The sequence below is a fragment of the Dendrobates tinctorius genome, unplaced genomic scaffold (assembly GCF_039654945.1).
Source record: "Dendrobates tinctorius isolate UK_male_01 unplaced genomic scaffold, ASM3965494v1 ptg000030l, whole genome shotgun sequence".
NCBI lineage: Eukaryota > Metazoa > Chordata > Amphibia > Anura > Dendrobatidae > Dendrobates > Dendrobates tinctorius.
Window position 1 is genome coordinate 40,539,809 of NW_027361698.1, and position 23,236 is coordinate 40,563,044.

The 23,236-nt window shown below is 45.3% G+C and overlaps 1 long non-coding RNA gene across 1 annotated transcript in view; it reads left to right on the top strand.

Moving 5' to 3' along the window:
- LOC141086062 (uncharacterized) overlaps positions 1-10,408 on the top strand; it is an 88,569-nt gene extending 78,161 nt beyond the window's left edge. The window contains exon 3 of the long non-coding RNA XR_012231494.1: positions 8,876-10,408. This is a non-coding gene — a long non-coding RNA (uncharacterized lncRNA). The remainder of the gene's footprint in view (positions 1-8,875) is intronic.
- The last annotated feature ends 12,828 nt before the right edge of the window (positions 10,409-23,236 follow it).

Genomic DNA, 23,236 nt, shown 5'->3' on the forward strand with positions numbered 1-23,236 from the left:
GGCCCTGTGCCAGTGCCATCGCCAACGAGTGGGCCCCCCATGCTTGCTCAGGATCACAGCACTTGCAAAGTTGAAATACTTACCTCTACCTGCTCCACCGCCGTGACGTCTTCCGCGTTTCCTGACAGTGACATTCTGGTCAGAGAGCGTGATGACATCACGTCTGTGCGCCCTCTGCCTAAACAGTCCAAGTGCAGAGAGATGGAAGATGGAGACGATGAGTCCAGACTAGTACAGGGATTCCCTAGCGAGAAGACTTATTTAATTGTTTTAAAGGTTGGGAGCAATTTTTGGGAGCACTATACTCTGGAGAATGATATATGGGGCCCACCATATACTGGCACATTCCAAAGGTGGACATCAGACACTGGAGCAGCATTTACAGGGCCCATTACACACTGGAGCATTAGAAATGGGGCCCATTATATATGGAGCATTATTTGGGCCCATAAGACAGTGGAGCTTCATTCATGGGGACCAACATATACTGTAGCATTATGTGGAGCTCATCATATACTGTATGGAACAATATATGGGACCAATGATTCTGTATGGAGAAATATATGGGCCTCATTACTCTGTATAGCGCACTATGCGGCAGCCATAATACTGTATGGAGTAATATACTGTCCGTTTTTGGAGCTATTGGAGAATTTAAAATGGATATCAGTCATGTGATGTAAGTATTTTTCATTGTACCATACCGCTATTTCTCTGCCGTATCAGAGGATCATGAATTGTGGCATGTGTTAAAGGTGCCCATTGACACTCTTTGGTCCTGGGCCCACGAAAATCTGGAGCCAGCCCTACCCCCCACACAACTTTAGCCAAATAACCCCCAGTTTTCAATGACTAACTATTATTATAAAGTAAATAAAGGTTGACAAGCTTAAGTAATAAGAATTTATGTTTTTGACATTAAAATGGGCACTGTAGGTGTTTCCTGCCCTCCACACACTGCCAACTTTTCTTTACCATTGACTTGCATTGGGTTTCGTGTTTTAGTTGGCCTTCGACTTTTAACAATAATCGGCCGATTTCGTTCGACCCGACTTTTGCGAAAATCGGGTTTCATGAAACCCGACTCGACCCGAAAAAAGGCAAAGTCGCTCATCTCTAAATAGAGCTGGTGGCTGTTTCGGCAATGTACGCCAAAACCTGTTCCTGATGCTCCGCCTTTAAAAGCGGTTTTCCTACTCCAAGATAAGGGAACCTTACAGGCCTTCTTGGGCCAGACGATGACGCAGGCTCAACACCTCCTGCCTTAGCTGCTATTGTGCTTTTGCCAGAACAAACCGATGCACCACCACCATCAGTACCAGCCGTGCCCCCCTGCCCACATCCGTGGCCTCTTCCACCATACTTCCTCATGTTTGGGAAAATGTTCCAAAAATACCAGCAGAGAGATGGTACTGTATGAGGAGCGTCCACCTGTGTAAGGTGTATAAAAAAAATTAAATCTACGTATATATTTTGTTAGTCACAGACGCTCTCCCAGTATGTATTTGACCGTAATCCAACAAGCAGATATACGGTACTATATCAGAAGTGTACAGCTGTATACATTTTTTGTGTAACTAACAATCTCCGTATATGTATTTACGGAGTGTCACACACACACGCTGACTCTATATAAATGTGACTGTAATGTGAACAGCAGATATACAATACTGTTTGAGAATCGGACAGCTCAATACGGTGTATGGAGAAATGGAAGTGTCCGTATATGTATTTACGGAGTGTCTCACACACACACGCTGACTCTGTATAGATGTGACTGTAATGCGAACAGCAGATATACAATACTGATTGAGAATCGGACAGCTCAATACGGTGTATGGAGAAATGGAAATGTCCGTATATGTATTTAGTGAGTGTCACACACACACTGACTCTGTATAGATGTGACTGCAATGCGAACAGCAGATATACAATACTGTTTGAGAATCGGTCAGCTCAATACGGTGTATGGAGAAATGGAAATGTCCGTATATGTATTTAGTGAGTGTCACACACACACGCTGACTCTGTATAGATGTGACGGTAATGCGAACGGCAGCTATACAATACTGTTTGAGATTCGGACTGCTCTATACGGTGTCTGTATGGAAAATTGTAAATATCCGTCTATTTTTATACGGAGTTACACATGCTGTCTCTGTATAGTTTTGACCGTTATCAAACAGCAGATATACGAAACTGTTTGAAAAGCGGACAGCTCTATACGGTGTAGGTCTGGAAAAATGGAAAATCTCCTCGGTTTGTTTTTCCAGAGTCACACACAGATAGCTTGTATTTGTCCGTGATACCAGCCGGTACACGGTAGTGTGTGAGGAGCGTACACTGCTATACGGTGTGTGAAAAATTGAACGGTTGGTAACTGACCAGAACAAAATAAGAAAAGTTGGAGTGCTTTGAAAAAAGCAGTTTGAACAGCAGTGTGCACACAGCAATGCAGCTAGCAGGTAGCCTTAAAAGGCAGCCTAATCACCACCAGCGCTGCTGCACACAACAAAAATCCTCCCCTTTCACTGCACACTAACTGTACAGTGAAAATCGCTATCAGCAGAAGCTGTTTTTTTCTTCTTCCCTGCCTGACGCTCTCCCTATTCAGAATCAGCAGCAGCATCTCTCCCTATTCTAAGATCGGCAGAAGTAAGATGGCGGTCGGTGGTCTCGGCCTTTTATAGCCACTGTGACGCCACACAAAGCCAGCCAATCACTTCAATGCCCTTCTCTAAGATGGTGGTGGTCGCTGCCCATGTCATCGCGTTGCCCACAGTGTGCGTCCTCCATCATTGGCTGAGAAAAGGCGCTGGAAGCATTATTTGAAACGCGACTTAGGCGCGCGGGTCGGCGACATCATGGCCGACCTCACATTATGGTCGGGTTTCGATCGGCGAAACCCGACTTTAGCTAAAGTCGGCGACTTTTGAATTTGACCGACCTGTTTCGCTCAACTCTACTCATCACCTGTTTACTTGACCCGATTCAATCTCACTTCATCCCAAACCTCACCGGAGTCTTTATCCCAACCCTTACCCATCTCTTCAATCTATCACTAACAACTGGTGTTTTCTCCTTAAGCTTTAAACATGCCTCAATTACATCTATCCTCAAATAGCCCTCTCTTGACCCATACTCTGTATCTAGCTATCGCCCCAGATCACTTCTTCCTTATACCTCAAAACTACTGGAACAACACATTCATCTTGAACTGTCCTCCCACCTCTCTTCTTGCTCCCTCTTTGACTGCTTACAATCTGGCTTCAGGCTGCATCACTCTACTGAAACTGCCCTAACTAAAGTCACCAATGACCTATTAATTGCCAAAGCCAAGCAACACTGCTCTATCCATCTCCTGGACCTGTCCTCTGGCTTTGACACAGTGGACCATTCCCTGTTACTACAGACCCTCTCATCTCTTGGCATTACTGACTTGGCCGTATCTTGGATATTGTCATACCTAACAGATGGGCCGATTGCTGGCAGAGCAGGGGAGAATGATGAGAGCCGTGTTCAGCACCTGGAGCCGGGGAACATCTCTTACTGTAACGCTTCTTCCCCAGCGCCGATGCATATCACATGAATTACATCAATGTGTGTTTTGTGTATGCCCGTGTGCGGGATGTTTTATGGGCCATGCTAACATTAAAAACCGGACATGTCAGCATGTTTTGCCCACGGACACATGGTCCGTGGAAACACACTGTCATGTGCACAGACCCATTCACTTGAATAGGCAAATAGCGCTTCGCTCCTTCCAAGTAGCACTGTACAGCCACATATAAGGCATTACCACATTCAATAGAAATTGTGGAACAATTTTGTTACCATTTTTACCCACTTCTTGTGTGAAAATGTAAAATATTTGGCTAAAACAACATTTTGGTGGTAAAAATGTAGTTATTTTGTCTTCACTGCCCAATGGTATTTAATTCTGTGACACACCGATAGAGTCAATATGATCACTGCACCCCTAGATGAATTCAATGAGAGGTGTAGTTCATAAAATGGGGTCACTTATGGGAGGGTTCTGCTGTTTTGGCACCGGGTTCTCACAGTGGGTCATGACACATGCAAACCATAGCAGTAAAATCTGGCACTCTTTTCCTTCCAAGCTCTGCCATGCGCCTAGACAGTGGTTTACCCCCACATATGGTGTATCAGCGTATTCAGGACAAATTGCACAATAACTTTTAGTGTCCTATTTCTCCTGTTACCCTTGGGAAAATAAAAAATTGGGGGGAAAAACATCATTTTTGTGAAAAAAGTATGAATTTTTTTTTACGGCTCTACGTTATAAACTTCTGTGAAGCACTTGGGGGTTCAAAGTGCTCACCACATATCTAGATAAGTTCCTTAGGGGTCTGGTTTCCAAAAATGGTGTCACTTGTGTGGGGTTTCCGTTGTTTAAGCACATCAGGGGCTCTCAAAACATGACATAGTGTCTGATCTTAATTCCAGCCAATTTTGCATTGAAAAAGTAAAATGGCGCTCCTTCCATTCCGAGCTCTGACTTGCGCAGCATACTCAGGAAAAATTGGACAACAACTTTTTGTGTCCAATTTCTCCTGTTACCCTTGGTAAAATAAAAAAATGGATCTGAAGTAACCGTAATTTTTTTGTGAAAAAAAGTTAAATGTTCATTTTTTAAACATTCCAAAAATTCCTGTGAAGCACCTGAAGGGTTAATAAACGTCTTGAATGTGGTTTTGAGCACCTTCAGGGGTTCAGTTTTTAGAATGGAGTCACTTTTGGGTATTTTCTATCATATATACTCCTCAAAGTGACTTCAAATGTGATGTGGTCACTGAAAGAAAAATGGTGTTGTAAAAATGAGAAATCACTGTTTAAATTTTAACCTTTATAACTTCCGAAGTAAAAAAAATGTTGGTTCCAAAATTGTGCTCATGTAAAGTAAACATGTGGGAAATGTTAATTATTAAGTACTTTTTGTGACATATCTCTGTGATTTAAGGGCATGAAAATTCAATTAGGAAAATTGCGAAATTTTCAAAATTTTCGCCAAATTTCTGAGTTTTTTCATGAACAAACGCAAGTCATATCAAATAAATGTTACTACTGTCCTGAAGTACAATTTGTCACAAGAAAACTGTCAGAATCACCAGGATCCATGGAAGAATTCCAGAGTTATTACCTCATAAAGGGACAGTGGTCAGAATTGTAAAAATTGACCTGGTCATTAACATGCAAACCACCCGTGGGGTAAAGGGGTTAAAGTAAATAGCTGCTCACTCTTCCCAGTCCCATAATCTCGCTGCCTCGGGGTAATCCTTGACACTGATCTCTCCTTCAAAACACATATCAAAGCCCTTTCCACTTTCTGCCGACTTCAACTCAAAAATATTTCCCGGATCTGAACATTCCTCAACCAAGAATCTGCAAAAACCCTAGTTCATGCCCTCATTATCTCCTGCCTTGACTACTGCAACTTATAAGACTCTCGCCTACCGTGGAAACCTTCAAAAAGAACCTGAAGACCTACCTCTTCCGACAAGCTTACAAACAGCAGTACCACTGATCGACAAAACCACTGCACGGCCAGCTCTACCCTCGCCTACTGTTTCCTCACCCATTCCTTGTAGATTGTGAGCCCTGTATTGTTTAAGCTTAATGTACTTGTTTTTATTATGTATACCCCTCCTCACATGTAAAGCGCCATGACATACAGTAAATGACGCTATTATAAATAATAATATTACACTGTCATCCAATCACTGAGAATAGAATCTACTAATGTAATGCTGTGTATTACTAAGATCATTAGAATGCACATAAAAGTCCCTTTGAGGGACTAATTTATATTGTAAAGAAATTTTAATTTCAAATATTTGTTATGAAAAGTAAAATCGTCTTCTCCAAAATCCAAGATTTAACATTAAAAAACTGCTTTAATCCCCCCAAAATTATATAAAACACGTTTAAAAATGTCAAATATTTTTAGTATCACTGCATCCATAATGATAGAACCAACATAATGACAGCCTCTATGGGGTGCAAAGGAGTAATCAGGGGTAGCAGGAGGAGCCACCGCTGCATGGAAAATAGAGCTGAGTGAGAGAGGCTTCAGATGTACAATATTTCTTCATTTGCATGTCAATTCAAATGCTGATTTATCAATAACAGAGTGAGGGACTGGCCATGTAAAAGGTATTGCTGGGCTTGTCTTTGAAAGAACTACATGTACATATTAATAGTTTGGGGTGTGAAATCCTGCTGACAGAATGCCCTTAAGGTCCCAAATAGTAAGACAGTAAGACAGCACTCACCACATCATTGAAAAAATGGTAATAGTAATAATTTTATTTACATAGCACCAAGATATTTCACAGCACTTTACAATTGAGTGGGAACATGCACAGGCAATAAATAAAATGCAAAGCAGCACACAGTTTAACAGTTACAGAAGGAGTGAGGGCCTTGCTTACAACCTTAAAATCTATAAGGAAACAGGGGAGACAATGGATAGAATGTGTTTGCCATGTATGGGCCAACTATCACCATAATAAATAAGGATTTTCATATAAAGCTTCATGAATGGCTCATCTTTCAGAATCTGTATTAGTACGGTTACTGTGTGCTATTGGGTGCATAGAAAATATGGAAAAAAATCTTCTTTATAGTTTCATAGTAAGCTGGAAAAATCAGGTCGGGAGAGTTTCATTTCTTCACACTTCCAGGGGCTTTTTTGCCATTTTCCTTTTAAAGTTGTTTGGATTTTGCCAACTAAATATTAGGGCTCATAAGCACCTTCCTAATACATAGTGATACAAGCCATACCTGTTCAACTACCTATTGTGAGGCAGTGACCCCCTGTTACAGCTAGGGGGCCCTGTATGTGCTCCTCAGGATATGCACGGAAGCACAATTGTGATGGTGAGATAGGGACTGACATTATTGTAAATGGACAGTATGTGTCGCAGAGGAAGTCTGCGCTGTAAGCCCCAAATTTAGTTGCTCTAGGATTTGTAGTTCCACAAGTGTTTATGCTTTGCTTAGTTATAATAGGGGGCTTATAGGGTTAGTCAGAGAGCTGGGCAGGAATGACTAACCACGCATACACCACCCACCTGTGGGGGTAGTTACAGGTACATAATGTGACCAGGGTTTGGGTCACATGTGGGGAGTGTGTGGACCTGAGTGGTCAGTGTGTAAAGTCCTGGAAGGCAGTGTGTTGGAAGGTTGTAACTTCCTGATTAGCACATGGAGAGGCCTTGGACCGTGTATGTGCAGAGCCTGTGACGGCTGCTGTGTTGAGGGAGCTATCGACCTGCTGAGGATCTGAACTGTCGGATGGCCTGGTTAGCAAGGCACTGTCCAGGATGGTGATCCCAGTTAGGCAGTTTCCTTGGGGACCTAGAACTGACAAGGAGTCAGGATGGGGAGCAGGAGCTCCTGAAACATAACCCAGAGCATTGGGGAACTGTGTGCACTGACAAAGGTCAGTTAATGAACTGTGCGGTTACCCACGGGAATTGGATGGAATATGCTCCTGCATGTTTAGAGACCGCAAAGCTTAATGTTATGTTTCAGTGATGTTTGTAATGGAGTGTTCGTGGTACGGTTTATGATTGCATAATAAACCGCATGGACTGTCAGATCACCTCTTGGCTGCGTTATATCGATGATATTCTTTTCATCTGGCAGGGCTCCACATCGCAATTAGATACCTTCCTGAACCATCTTAATGTCAATGAGTCTAATATCAGGCTGACATGGAAATAGAGTCAAAAATTGATTGACTTTTTGGACCTCCTCATCTCCAAAACCTCAGATGGAACGATTTGTACGGATATTTTCCGTAAAAATACGGCAACAAATGCACTTTTACATTATTCGCCCTCTCATCCCTTACAATTAAAAAATTCAATTCCGATTGGACAATTTTTAAGAGCATGTCGTATTTGCTCAGATGATCAAATTTTCTTCAAACAAGCAAATGAACTGTCCCGTCGTTTTCAAGATAGAGGTTATAGGAATAAAGACATCCATAAAGGTTTTATGCGAGCAGCTCATTCAGATAGACAATCCCTACTGAATAAACCGTTTAAAAGCACACAAAAAATCAACGACTCTAAACCGCGCTTTATTACTAAATTTAATTCTAATTTGGCCGAAATCAGCAACATTTTTAAAAAATACTGGTCAGTGCTGCTGACTGACAGAGATTTAAATCAATTGACTCCATACCCTTCGATTACTTGGCGAAAATCACAGTCGCTGGGAGATATTCTCTGCCGCAGTCATTATGTTCCACCCCCAACTAAATCACCATTTACTTCAAGTAAGGGTCCACCTTGGGGTTGTTTTCCCTGTGGGGATTGTTCGGCATGTCCTCACATATTACGGACTAAAGAATTCTGGGACTCTTCTAAGACAAAAAAATTTAAAATAGTCCATCACATCACATGTAACACAGAAGCAGTGATATATCATGCTAGCTGTCCCTGTGAATATATTTATATCGGTATGACTGCGAGGCACCTCAAAGTTCGTATTCAAGAACATATTAGGGATATCAAAAATGCATCAGACTGTTCAGAACCACATCTCCAAAAAACTATCCCTAAACATTTTTTTGAGACTCACAAATGTAACCCTAAGGGATTTAAAGTACGTAGTATCGACCACATATATATGGGGGTTCGTGGAGGGAACCTCAGACAGAGGTTGCTCCAAAAAGAGACACGCTGGATCACAATCCTTGATACAGTGGCCCCCAAAGGTCTCAATGAAACTATCAGCTTCAAATCCTTTTTATGAAGCATTTTAGCTAATTTTGAGGCATGTGCAATGGTTTTAATTTTCTATTTGGTTGGTTGTTATATTATGTTTTCTTATCACATTGTAGATTGGATGATGCGCTCTCACCCCCTTCCCATCACTTATTCCGTCTTTGGATTTCCTCAGCGATATCGTACATGGAATACACTTTGAAGAACTATGAAGACCTTTCCATCTTTTCCATAAGTGTTTGCTGTAATCATGATTGTGTATTATGATACATAGTCTCATTTATAATTCATATGTTTATTTTTGTTACTTTATTCTTTTTTAAGAAATATGTATTGCTAGTCTATATTATGATCAGCATTTTGTTTATGCGTATATTTAATATTGGGGTTGTTTATACTTACCCGATATAGACTCTATTGTATTAATTATTATTAATCCTTTTTCATTATTGTTTAATTGGTACATTTATGGCTGCAGGCAAATACTTGTGTGTAGTAAATGTTGGGTAAAATTTTGTATAGGCAGATTTATGAACTGATATGCCACATATGTCTGTATACTATATCTTATTATGGACTGTATGAGATAGGCATCCCTTAAATTGTTAACATGCTCTATATATGCTGTATTGTACAGATGACATTTAGGGTGCTTCTGATCTTTAAGTTCCTCTCTTTAGGGATCTTATTTGTAGGTACATACTCTGTCACCCTGCTTTTCATTATCTGCGCAGACACGCTCTATGTGTGCGCTGCGCCTGCCCTGTGGCATTGAGTGGGCGTGTGCGTTGCCAGGGTGATGGAGGGTGATGACGCTAGTCCTCCCCTCCACTGCTCTGGCGCACCCGTCCTACTCTGCCATGGACGGATGCATCACACAGGAAGCGCACCGATTCGCTCCACACTTGTGCCATCGCGGCGCGGTGTGTCCGTGCCGCTGTTTCGGGGGAGCGTGCACGTTGCCGGGGTGACGGGTAGTGACGACGTCAGTCCTCCTCCTCGTCAGCTCCAGTGCGCGCTGGCTCCTCCCTACAGTGGGCGGGCACCTGTGCTGAGGCCTTGATTTGCTGAGGATCCATATCATGTACTATAAATGCCCATGCCTCTTTTAAAATGGTCACACCTCCCGACGAAGCCATTGGCGAAACGCGCATCTTGGCTCCTGGCGACCCACACGTGCCCCCGGTGCTCAGACTTAGCTGCATCATGACTGAAGGTAATGACTTTATCAACATCTCTACCCTCCTTCACTGATTATTTGCTGACGGATGGCCTAGCGATTACCTTATCCTTTGGTGGAACATTTACTATGGCCATTCCTGATTATAGGATTAGTTAGAGGTGAGCACTGAATCCTCTTTCCTCTAAGAGCACAGGATACTACGGGCAATGTGATACTGCCATTTCCCTGTCAGATGTTTATATCCACATTTATCTAGGTGAAATATGCACATTCATCATATATTTTGACATTCATATTCAGTGGTACCATTCTTATCTTGAGACTAATTTGTATTCCGCTCTCTATTTATTCATCAGTGGTAGCTGTGGTCATATATACTTTCTGTGTGAAATGCTGTTGATTTCCCCTATTTGACATTATATGACATCTCATATTCGCCTTTTATTACCACCCCTTGTCTTTTTGTAGTGCTATGCATGGTGTCACTATTTATGGATTATTATTAATAAATTTCTATATGATATGCAAAATATTTTGTATGGAGCCTCTATTATGTATCAAGGAGCACTATTAGAACATATATACATTATTGTTAATATTATGGTGAAGGATATCAACGCGTCGGATATTTAACTTATAAGCTATTATATTTTTTCATTCACCTGAGGAGAAAAAACTTTTCTGTCCTTGATTTTTTGTCCTTTTTGGCCTTTTTTGGTTTCAAACCGCATGGACTTGTTTATGTGAGAAAACCGCTACTGTGTGCCTTCATCCCGTTGCCAAGCGAGTGTCCCCCAACACACTCAGTAAGTGTGGCGCCCCCAGGAGTATGGTCGCCACAGTGGCATTGCCTTCCTCCAGGGAGGGTGATGTCAGGCTTGGAGGCAATGAAGGGTCTCTCTAACAGTTAACCATGTCATGCAACACAGTTCCCACTCCAGGCCAGCAGAGGGAGCTCTGAACCAGGATTGGGGGAGGAGTGCTCTCTGAGGGCCAGGAAGGGAAATTAGGTAGTTAGTGTGAGGAGGGCAACGTGTGTAGACGTGTGGAGAGAAGCTGGAGGTTGAGCTGGATATAGAGAGCTCCCTCCCAGCGATAGCGCATGATCTGGAGCCTGGTCTCCACGGTTGTATGGATTCTGAAGGTCCTGCAACAGAAACCAGAGGAATAGGAAGCTGTAAATGCTCTATTCCCACCTAAGACTCGGAGGCACAACAGCGACGGGTGAGCCAAGAGAGATGGAGGGCTACATCTGTCTGCCATACGAGGTAGTTCTAAGAGAAGATAAGAAGGAGGAACTTCAGTGTAACACGTATTGCATGTACCTCAAGCCAGCGCTAGGAAGGAGACTACCCAACCCATCTGATAGAGAGATCTGTTATGAATGAGTCACCATAGGAGGCAAAAGCAGAAATACAAGCTAAGTCCAGAAAACCAGAGAAGTTGGCAACTATCAGATTGCAGACCCCTGAACCTATCAACACAACTAGCAGTAGGCCGTGGGGGGTTCCTACGATGCCCTAGACCCCTCGATCACAGCCGGAGAATTACATAGGCCTAAAGAAAGAAAGGGGAAATCTAAACTGCCCCAGAGCAGACCCCAAAGCAATAGGCAGCCCCAACATATAATGACGGTGAAGCAAGATGAAAATACTAACACAGACAGAAAGATAGATTGAGCAAAGACGGGGCCCAAAACTACCTAGATAGGAAAGGACAGGAAGGCTGCTGTCTGCAATCTGCCAAAACCCTATCAAAGACAAAAGCCAACAAGCTGATATGAAAAAGGCCCTGAAGCAGCTAGGCTTCAAAAACTAAATCAGCACTCAGGTATTTTCAGAAGACAGAGCTAAATGAATTCAGCACACCCCAGCAGGGAATGGCAGAAATCCAGAAAAACAAAGCAAAACAAAGACAAAGCACCAAAGCAAAAGGCCAAGCAGCAAACTTAGCTTTAGAGGAGCAGGAATTCAGACTGGTCTCCAAGGATCCCACAGAGAAATCACCCGCAGGGCAGAAGGGCGTCGGCAGCCTTATATCCAGTCAGTAACTCCACTCAGCCAGTCATCATCATCAGCCTCAGGTGTTTGATAATCAGGCTCACTACCTTTCTTTACCAGAAGAGGGAGTTCCTCGGGCCTCAGTAATGAAGGGGAAAATGAACTCACAACAGTACCTCCCCCTTGAGGAGGGGTCACCGAACCCTCAACTATGCCACCAGGGCGATCAGGGTGAGCCCGATGAAAGGCACGCACCAATCTTTTGGCATGAATATCAGAGGCAGAGACCCAGGAATTATCCTCCTGACCATAACCCTTCCACTTAACCAAATACTGGAGTCTCCGTCTAGCCAGACGGGAATCCAGTACTTTCTCTACCTCATATTCCATGTTACCTTCAACCAATACAGGGTCTGGAGGTGCCACCCCCGGAACAACAGGTTCAACAAACCTCTTCAACAAAGATTTATGGAACACATTGTGGATTTTAAATGTGACAGGAAGAGCCAAACGAAAAGAGACCGGATTAATAATCTCCACAATCTTGTAAGGTCCAATAAATCTAGGCTTAAACTTAGGAGAAGCCACCTTCATAGCAATATTTTTTGATGATAACCACACCATATCACCAACCTTAAACTGGGAACCAATGGTCCTATGTCGGTTGGAAAACCACTGGGCCTTTTCCTGGGAGAGAGATAACTTATCCACCACTTGGTCCCAGATCTGGTGCATTCTCTCCACCACAGTGTCAACACCTGGGCAGGCAGAGGGCTCCACCTGCCCTGAAGAAAATCGAGGATGAAACCCAAAGTTACAAAAAAAAGGTGACATCAAAGTGGCAGAACTAGCTCTATTATTTAAAGCAAATTCGGCCAAGGGCAAAAATGAAACCCAATCATCCTGATCAGCAGAAATAAAACATCTCAAATATGACTCCAAGGTCTGGTTTGTTCTCTCTGTCTGCCCATTGGTCTGAGTGTGAAAAGCAGAGGAGAAGGACAACTGAATTCCCAGCCTGGAACAGAAAGTTCTCCAAAATCTAGACACAAACTGAACTCCTCTGTCAGATACAATGTTCTCAGGAATCCCGTGCAAACGAACCACCTGTTGTAAAAACAGGGGCACCAACCCAGAGGAAGACGGCAACTTAGGGAGTGGTACAAGATGAACCATCTTAGAGAACCTATCACAAATCACCCAAATAACAGTCATCCTCTGAGAGACAGGCATATCAGAGATGAAATCCATTGAAATATGGGTCCATGGCCTCTTGGGGACAGGCAAAGGCATCAGCAACCCACTAGAGCGAGAACACGATTTAGACCGGGAGCACGTCCCACAGGACTGCACAAAATTCCTGACATCACGAGACAAGGAGGGCCACCAAAAAAACCGACTCACCAGATCTCTAGTACCAAAAATACCTGGATGACCAGCCAAAGCAGAGCAATGAACTTCAGACATCACTCTCTTCTTCCACTGGTCAGGAACATACAACTTTCCACTGGGACAATGCTCAGGTTTGTCCTCCTGGAACTCTTCCAGAGCACGTCTCAAATCGGGCGAGATGGCAGAAAGAACTACCCCTTCGCCTAAGATGGTAGCAGGCTTGGTCACCACAGGAGAATCAGCAAAGAAGCTCCTAGAGAGGGCGTCTGCCTTGACATTCTTTGTTCCAGGAAGAAAAGAAACCACAAAATCAAAACGTGTAAAAAACAAGGCCCACCTAGCCTGTCTAGGGTTCAAGCGCTTAGCCGACTCTAGGTAAATCAAATTCTTGTGGTCAGTGAGGACCACGACTTGATGCTTAGCTCCCTCCAACCAATGTCTCCACTCCTCAAATGCCCATTTCATGGCCAACAGTTCCCTATTCCCCACATCATAGTTACGTTCAGATGGAGAGAACTTTCGGGAAAAGAAAGCACAGGGATTAATTTAGATGTTACAGGATCCTTTTGGGACAAAACAGCTCCTGCACCAATCTCAGAAGCATCCACCTCTACCTGGAATGGAAGTGAGACATCAGGTTGCCGCAAAACCGGGGCGGAGGTGAATCTTCGCTTCACCTCCTGAAAGGAAGAAACAGCCTCCGGAGACCAACTTAACACATCAGCATCCTTTTTAGTCAAATAAGTCAATGGCTTGGCAATACTAGAAAATTTTGCTATAAATTTCCGATAAAAATTAGCAAAACCCAAAAACTTCTGGAGGGCCTTCAAAGAAGTGGGCTGAACCCAATCGTGAATGGCCTGTACCTTGGCCGGGTCCATTTCAATAGTTGACGGGGACAAAATAAATCCCAAAAAAGAAATCCTCTGTACTCCAAAAAGGCATTTAGATCCTTTGACATACAGGGAATTCTCCCTCAAGATCTGGAACACAGTCCGAATATGTTCCACATGAGAATCCCAATCCTTGGAGAAGATCAAAATATCATCCAGATAGATAATCAAAAATTTATCGACAAAATCTCGGAAAATATCGTTCATGAAGCACTGGAAGACAGAAGGGGCATTAGTGAGCCCAAAAGGCATCACCAGGTACTCAAAATGTCCCTCCGGAGTATTAAACGCCGTCTTCCATTCATCCCCATGCTTAATGCGAATAAGATTATACGCCCCCCTGAGGTCAAGCTTGGTAAACCAGCAAGTACCTTAAACTCTGGAGAATAGATCAGAAATCGGGGGTAACGGATACTGATATTTAACAGTAATTTTGTTTAGGGCACGATAATCAATACAAGGTCTTAATGATCCATCCTTTTTGGCTACAAAAAAAAAATCGGCACCTAAGGGTGACGAGGATGGTCTAATATGACCCTTCTCCAACGCCTCCTTAATATAGGATTGCATAGCTTCGTGCTCGGGTACAGATAAATTGAAGAGCCGACCCTTAGGAAATTTACACCCCGGGCTCAGTTCAATTGCACAGTCATAACTCCTATGAGGAGGCAGAGACGCAGACTCATTCTCACTAAATACATCATAAAAGTCCGCCAAATAATCAGGAACATCATGTGACTGAGGAGAGGTGGAAAACACCGGAGCCTCACTAAAGGCACACTGACAACCCCAACTCACCACAGACACAGATTTCCAATCCAAAACTGGATTATGAATCTGTAACCAGGGAAACCCCAGAACAATAGTATCATGCAGATTATGCAACACCAAAAATCTGCAATTTTCTTGATGGTCTGGGGCGACCCGCATTACCACCTGGGTCCAAAACTGGGGTTTATTTTTTGCCAAAGGAGTAGCATCAATCCCCCTCAAAGGGATAGGCGTCTGCAGAGGTGTCATCGGAAATCCACAACGTTTAGCAAAATCCAAGTCCATTAGGTTTAGGGCTGCTCCCGAATCCACAAAAGCCTTGGCGGAAAATGTGGACAGGGAGCAGATCAGAGTAATAGCCAGAAGAAACTTAGGTTGAACACCCCCAACAGAAAACGTGTGTGCAAAGCGTTTCTCTCGTTTAGGACAGACAGAAATAATATGCGAGGCATCTCCACAGAAAAAACACAACTTATTACACCTTCTGAACTCCTGACGCTGCTCTCTGGAAAAAACTCTACCACATTGCATAGGTTCAGACATTTGTTCAACAGGTGGCAACACCTCTCGTGCAGCTTTGCGTTCGCGCAAACGCCGATCAACCTGAATGGCTAATGACATAGAATCATCAAGACCAGAGGGAACAGGAAATCCCACCATAGTATCTTTTACGGCTTCTGACAACCCCTTCCGAAAGAGAGCAGCCAAGGCATTATCATGCCAGGTAGTAAGTACTGCCCACTTTCGGAATTTTTGACAGTACAATTCTGCAGAATCACGACCCTGGCTCAGTGCCAGCAGGGTCTTTTCAGCCTGATCAATGGCATTAGGTTCATCATACAACAACCCCAAAGCTTGAAAGAATGCATTCACATTAGTCAGAATAGGATCATCTGGTTTCAAAGAAAACGCCCAATCCTGAGAATTGCCACGCAGCAAAGAGATGACAATTTTAACCTGCTGCGCGGAGCTCCCTGACGAGTTAGGCTTCAAGGCAAAAAATAATTTACAATTATTTTTGAAATTCAAAAATTTAGACCAATCCCCAAAAAATACATCAGGTGTAGGAATCTTTGGTTCAGCAGCATATGAATGAGCAAGGTAGGCGGAAATTCCCCGCACTTCAGCAGCGAGCTGCTCCACACGATCAGAAAATTGCTTTATCTCCATTGAGGCAAAAAAAAAAAATTCCCCCTACGGCCTCAGAGATATAGAGGAAAAAATATACACTCTTTTTTTTTTTTTTTTTTTACAATTCTTTCCTGCTATTGAGTACCCTAGAATCTGCGGTAGGGCGGGTGATTCTGTTATGAATGAGTCACCGTAGGAGGCAAAAGCAGAAATACAAGCTAAGTCCAGAAAACCAGAGAAGTTGGCAACTATCAGATTGCAGACCCCTGAACCTATCAACACAACTAGCAGTAGCCGTGGGGGGTTCCTACGATGCCCTAGACCCCTCGATCACAGCCGGAGAATTACATAGGCCTAAAGAAAGAAAGGTGAAATCTAAACTGCCCCAGAGCAGACCCCAAAGCAATAGGCAGCCCCCAACATATAAACACGGTGAAGCAAGATGAAAATACTAACACAGACAGAAAGATAGATTGAGCAAAGACGGGGCCCAAAACTACCTAGATAGGAAAGGACAGGAAGGCTGCTGTCTGCAATCTGCCAAAACCCTATCAAAGACAAAAGCCAACAAGCTGATATGAAAAAGGCCCTGAAGCAGCTAGGCTTCAAAAACTAAATCAGCACTCAGGTATTTTCAGAAGACAGAGCTAAATGAATTCAGCACACCCCAGCAGGGAATGGCAGAAATCCAGAAAAACAAAGCAAAGCAAAGACAAAGCACTAAAGCAAAAGGCCGAGCAGCAAACTTAGCTTTAGAGGAGCAGGAATTCAGACTGGTCTCCAAGGATCCCACAGAGAAATCACCCGCAGGGCAGAAGGGCGTCGGCAGCCTTATATCCAGTCAGTAACTCCACTCAGCCAGTCATCATCATCAGCCTCAGGTGTTTGATAATCAGGCTCACTACCTTTCTTTACCAGAAGAGGGAGTTCTTCGGGCCTCAGTAATGAAGGGGAAAATGAACTCACAACAGAGATCCCTGAGTTGCTTCCAGGCTAGCCTGCTCCAGTGCCATCTGTAACCAGGACCCTGGACTGCGTTTGCCAGGTAAAGGTAAAGAAACTGCACCTTGTTGTGTCCTTGCCTCCTTCCTGCAACATCCTCAGCACTGCTACATCTCTGTGCCAAACACTGCACCCTCTTCCTAAACATTCACGTACTCTGCCCTGGAACCAACAGCCCTTCCTGTGGAGGGCTACAACATCATTGCTGCACTACACCATCTGTGCCAGAGGATCTGCTTGCAGCATCGACTTAACACCTCCCTTGCCGAACACCACAGGTGGCGTCACGAATCACTTATAAACTTTATTCCCAACTCAACCCCTTTTACATGGGTGCCCAGGGCCATGGACCGGTCACCGCTGCTGTGACAATCCCCTCTGAGAGACCGACCCGGTACCGAGTACCCCACAGCCCAGGGAGGGCGACCCATTTTGGCATCATGAACAGGATTTAAGGAGACCGGTGTCCCCGGGTCCTGTGTGCCAGAGACTGTGTTGTGTGCTATATACTGTGTGCGAAATTGGCGCCATTGCCGCCATTATCCCGCTGATTGGCGCGCACTGGAAGAAAAGGGGGAAGGCCTTCATGGGCGGAGCAAACCGAGAAGCGCGAAAAGAGAAGGGCGCGTGGGAAGTGAAAAGCTGAGGCCTGCAGTTCCGGCTTCCCCTGATCCAGCCGAGGAGCGGCATCTGGTAAGCCAGCGCAACCCCGCGGCCTGGCCCACATTAACTAGGGGGGAGAGAAAATGTCCGAGGACAACGCCAATGCAGCACGGACACCCCCGCAGTCCCCACAGCGCCGCTGAATCCAGCAGCCAGTGTTGCTTCCAGGGCAACGTGAGAAACAGCACCCACCGCAGCGGTCCCCATAATGCCGCTGTCTATGCCTTACATACCGGAAGCAGCCTGGCTACCGCAGTATTCAGGGGAGTCACATACCCTGAGTGAATTTAAAGAGAGACTGTGCAGTTTGTTTGAGGTGTATCCTCTGTCTGAAAGCCAGAAGGTGAACATCCTGATCGGGCAGCTAACAGGTGCAGCACAGAGAGAAGTAAAAGCCTGGCAGGACACTGACAAAGAGACGGTTAAAAAGATTTTGGCCAAGCTGAGAAGCACCTTTGACACCCGCACTGCTGCTGAAATCAAGATGAGATTCCTTGGATGTAAACAGAAAGCGCTGGACAATATACAGGACTATGCGCTTAACCTGCAGGAGGCGCTGCGAGCCGTCAAGCAGATTGACCCTGACAGTGTGAAAGATGGAGACGGGCTGCTAAAGGAGCAATTTATTGAAGGACTCTTATCCAGCACCCACAGAGCACAGCTGCACATCATAGCCCTACAGAACCCTGAACTGGACATTGCTGATTTCAAGGACAGGGCTATCCGGGTGCTGCAGGAACCAACTGTCAGCCGTCCAGCACCCCCTAGGCGCCCAGCGATCACCTACCACCAGGAAACAACATCTTTCCCTTCCATCCCTGTGGAGGATGATGCACAGACTCTGGATAAAGATCCGACAAAAGAGCTGCGTCTTCAGGTCCGGGAGTTGACCAAAGGGATGGCTGCACTTACTAAAACCGTGCAGTCCCTGCAGGTGTCCTCCAAGGAGAAGATCCAGCTTGCTTCCAGTCCAAAGGATGCCCCGTGGCTCTGGAAGAGGAGAACCCCGTCACTCCGAGGGAGGAACAACGATCGCTATGACCAGAACGGACGTCCCATCTGTCGTCACTGCCACAAAGCAGGCCACCTTGCAAGATTCTGTCCTTTAAACGAGTAACCCCTGGGGCAGAGGGCCAACCCCCAGGAGTAGGACCACAAGGCCCAAGGAACTGGCGAGCCAAGTATGTTGGAGGGAGACCGATCCTTCCAGTGGTGATTGATGGCATCCCCATGAACGCTTTGCTGGACACTGGCTCCCAGGTGACCACTATGCCCTATATCCTCTACAAGCGATATTGGGCTGACTCTGAACTTATCCATGGCCCAAGCGATGAACTGACAGTAGTTGCCAGTAATAGTCAGTCTTTACCGCAAGTGGGATGTAAAGAAATTACTGTTAAAGTGGGTAGAGTAGAGTTAAAATCTCAAGGTCTGATAGTTGTGGATATTGATCGACGAGAATGTAATCCCATGATGACTCTTGGTACAAATGTAATTGAAAATTGTCTTTCCGAGGTCATTGTCTTGTTGCAACTGGTGGCTGAGACTGCTGGTTCCAGTGAGCAAAGAGTCCTGCAGAAGGAGATCAAGGCCCTGATGCAAAGACAGCAGGTAGAACTCTCTGGCGGAGAAATTGGCAGTGTCAGAGTGAGTGATGCTTTCCCCATTGCAATACCCCCCAGATGTGACAGCTGACAGCCAGAGGGGTAGTTGATGTACGTAAAGGGAGAGTACCTGTACGCCTTTTGAATTGTGGGGAGGAGGAGGCCACAATACCTCAGTATGCCACAGTTGCTAAGCTGCTCACTGTCAGTAACAATGCAATGCAGGCAGCAGAGCCCTTGGTCTCTTCCGACCAGGTGGAGGACATTGGCTCTGTCAAGCAGCTGGAGGAGTGGTACCAGCAACTGCAGGTGGGGACTGACTCTACACCTTCATACCAGAAAAATGGGGTTTACAGGGTGACCCAGGAATATGAGCGGGTATTCAGTAAACACCCCCTAGATTTTGGGAAGGCAAAAGGGGTTCAACACCATATCCCCACTGTAGATCATCCACCCATAAAAGAAAGGTACCGGCCTATAACCCCAACACAATACCAATGTGCCAAAGGTATGTTGAGAGAGATGAAGGAAGCAGGGGTTATCAGAGACAGCTGTAGCCCCTGGGCAGCTCCCATAGTTTTTGTAAAGAAAAAGGATGGTACCATGAGAATGTGTGTTGATTACAGGAAAATTAACAGCATTACACATAAGGATGCCTACCCATTACCCAGAACTGAGGAGTCATTAGCTGCACTTAAAACTGCTAACTATTTTTCCACCTTAGATCTCACTAGTGGGTATTGGCAGGTTCCCGTGGCAGAGGCAGACAAGGAAAAAACAGCTTTTACCACCCCAATCGGTCTCTGTGAGTTCAACTATATGCCATTCGGGCTCTGCACCGCCCCAGGAACATTTCAACGGCTGATGGAGTGCTGCCTGGGACATAAGAACTTCGAGATGGTCCTGTTGTACCTTGATGATGTCATTGTTTTCTCCAAGACTTATGAAGACCATCTGAAGCACCTGGCTGAGGTGTTTGAAGCCTTGTCCAACTTTGGCCTGTAGGTGAAGCTTTCCAAATGCCACCTCCTGAAGCCCAAGGTACAGTACCTCGGTCATGTAGTGAGTGCAGAAGGTGTGGCACCAAATCCTGACAAAGTCACAGTCATCCGGGACTGGCCGAAGCCCAGCAACCTCCATGAAGTACGCCAATTTCTGGGGTTGGTAGGCTATTACCAAAGGTTCATCAAGGGGTTCACTGAAATATCCATTCCTATGCAAAATCTTCTGGTGGGGCAGTCCAAGAAGTTCAAACAGAAAAGATCCACCTTTGAATGGACTGAGGAGTTGGAGAGATCATTCACCCCACTGAAGATGGCTCTCACAGAAGATGAAGTTCTGGCCTACCCAGATTATGACCAACCCTTTGTGTTGTATACTGATGCCAGCAACGTGGGACTTGGAGCAGTACTGTCACAGGTACAGAATGGCAAAGAAAGGGTGATCTCCTACGCCAGCAGGAAGCTTCGTCCCACTGTAAGGAACCCTGACAACTACAGTTCCTTCAAGCTGGAGTTCCTGGCCATAGTCTGGGCTGTGACTGAAAGATTCAAGCATTACCTAGCTTCAGCCAAGTTTACCATCTTCACGGACAACAACCCGTTGACTCACTTGGAAGCTGCAAAACTAGGTGCACTGGAGCAGCGATGGATGGCTCGGCTGTCTAACTATGAGTTTACCATCAAGTACCGGGCAGGGCATAAGAATGCCAATGCTGATGCGCTGTCCAGAATGCCTAATCTGCCAGATGCAGGAGAAGACCCTGAGGCTCTTGAAGAAATAGAGTTACCTCCCTTCCACCGGCCAATTGCTGCCCAACGTGCTCAAGGAGTGAGAAACAGGCGGTCTGGCTTGAAAGAGGTCACCCTAAATCCATTGCCCCATCATGACTGGGCAGAAACGCAGGATAGTGACCCCACAGTCCGCATGGTGAAGGAGCTACTGTCACAAGCTGACTCACGCCCAAAGTTGGATGCTCCTGAAGAAACCCAGCAGTTGTGGAAGGAAAGAGGCCGGCTGTTCATCCATGAAGGAAAGCTGTGTCGGAGGAGTATCAATGCCTGCACTCATGAGTTGGTCTGGCAGGTGGTAGTCCCAAAGAGAGAGGCATCAATGGTCCTGGAAGCATACCACAATGGAGCTGGCCACTTCGGATGGAAGAAGTTGGAAGCATTGCTCCGGGAGAGGTTCTACTGGGCTGGTATGAGGAAAGCCATTGAAAAGTGGTGCCGGGAGTGTGGACAATGTAGCCTGCGCAGAAAGGATCGAAACAGCCAGAGAGCTCCTCTGCAGCCAATAATAACCAAACAGCCACTTGAGTTGGTCGCCCTGGACCATGTGAAGCTGGTCCTAAGCTGTTCAGGCTACATTTATGCTCTTACAATCGTTGACCACTACTCAAGATTCTTGGTAGTTGTGACTGTCAAGGATCAGGCAGCCAGGATAGCAGCCAGAGCCTTCCAACAGCACTTTTGTCGACCCCACGGATACCCCGAGCGAGTTCTTACAGATCAAGGTCCCGCTTTTGAGGCAGAAGTGTTCCAGGAATTCTGTAACTTGTAGCAAGAAGATCAGGACAACACTGTACCATCCACAGACCAATGGCATGTGTGAAAAGATGAACCAGGTAGTGATTGACCTACTGAAGACCTTGCCTTTGGAGGAGAGGAATCTGTGGCCAGAAAAGTTGCCAGATCTTGTAGACCTCTACAACCACATTCCTGTGAATTCCACCAACTGCACTCCAGCCTACCTAATGAGAGCGAGGCCTGGTAAACTGCCTATTGATTTAGATATGGGAGTCCTGACACCTGAAGTGACATCACCAGATGCTGACTGGGATACAGAGAGGCAGCAACGGTACAGAAGAGTACAAGAGAGTGTGGAGAAGAGTCTAAGTCAGGCAAGACAAAAACAAGAAAGGCACTATAACCAACATGCACCTGCAGTCCCCTTGTCACCAGTAGAACAAGTCCTCAAGAGGAAAAGAAGACTGCATAAATTAGTTGACCAATGGGAAGCTGAACCCTACACCATTCTACCCTCAAATTTTGACTATACCAAGGTGTGCCTTATTAGTAAAGATGGATGAGAAACCTCAACAGCAATATCAAGAGATCATTTGAAATTATGCCCTGACTAGAGTTGAGCGAAACGGGTCGAAAAATTTCAAAAGTCGCCGACTTTTGGCAAAGTCGGGTTTCATGAAACGAAACCCGACCCTAGGATGAGGTCGGCCACGAGGTCGGCAACTTACGTGCCAAAGTCGCGTTTCAAAAGTTTGTTTTGCGCTCTTTTTCAGCCAATCAGGATCCACGGACACTGTGGGCAACGTGATGACATAGGCAGGGGTCACCACCATCTTTCAGAAGGGCATGCAAGTGATTGGCTTGCTTTGGTGGGCGTCACAGGGGTTATAAAAGGAAGTGCACGCCGACCGCCATCTTACTTCTGCCGATCTTAGCATAGGGAGAGGTTGCTGCTGCTGATTCTGTAGGGAGAGTGTTAGGCAGGGAAGAAGAAAAAAAAACTGCTTCTGCTGCTAGCGATTTTGCCTGTACAACACACCAGTCACTGTGTGTGCAGTGCAAGGGGAGGCTATATTGTGGTGGATCAGCGGTGTTGGTTGTTAGGCTGCCTTCTAAGGCTTCCTGACAGCTGCATTGCTGTTTACCCACTGCTCTGCAAACTGCTTTTTTAAAAGCAATCCCAATTTTTTTTTTGTCCTGCTGAGGTACTGAGCGTGCATTTTTTCACACCATACAGCGGTGTACGCTCCTCACACAGTACCGTGTAACGGCTGTTATCACAGCCACAGTGAAGCTATCTGTGTGTCACT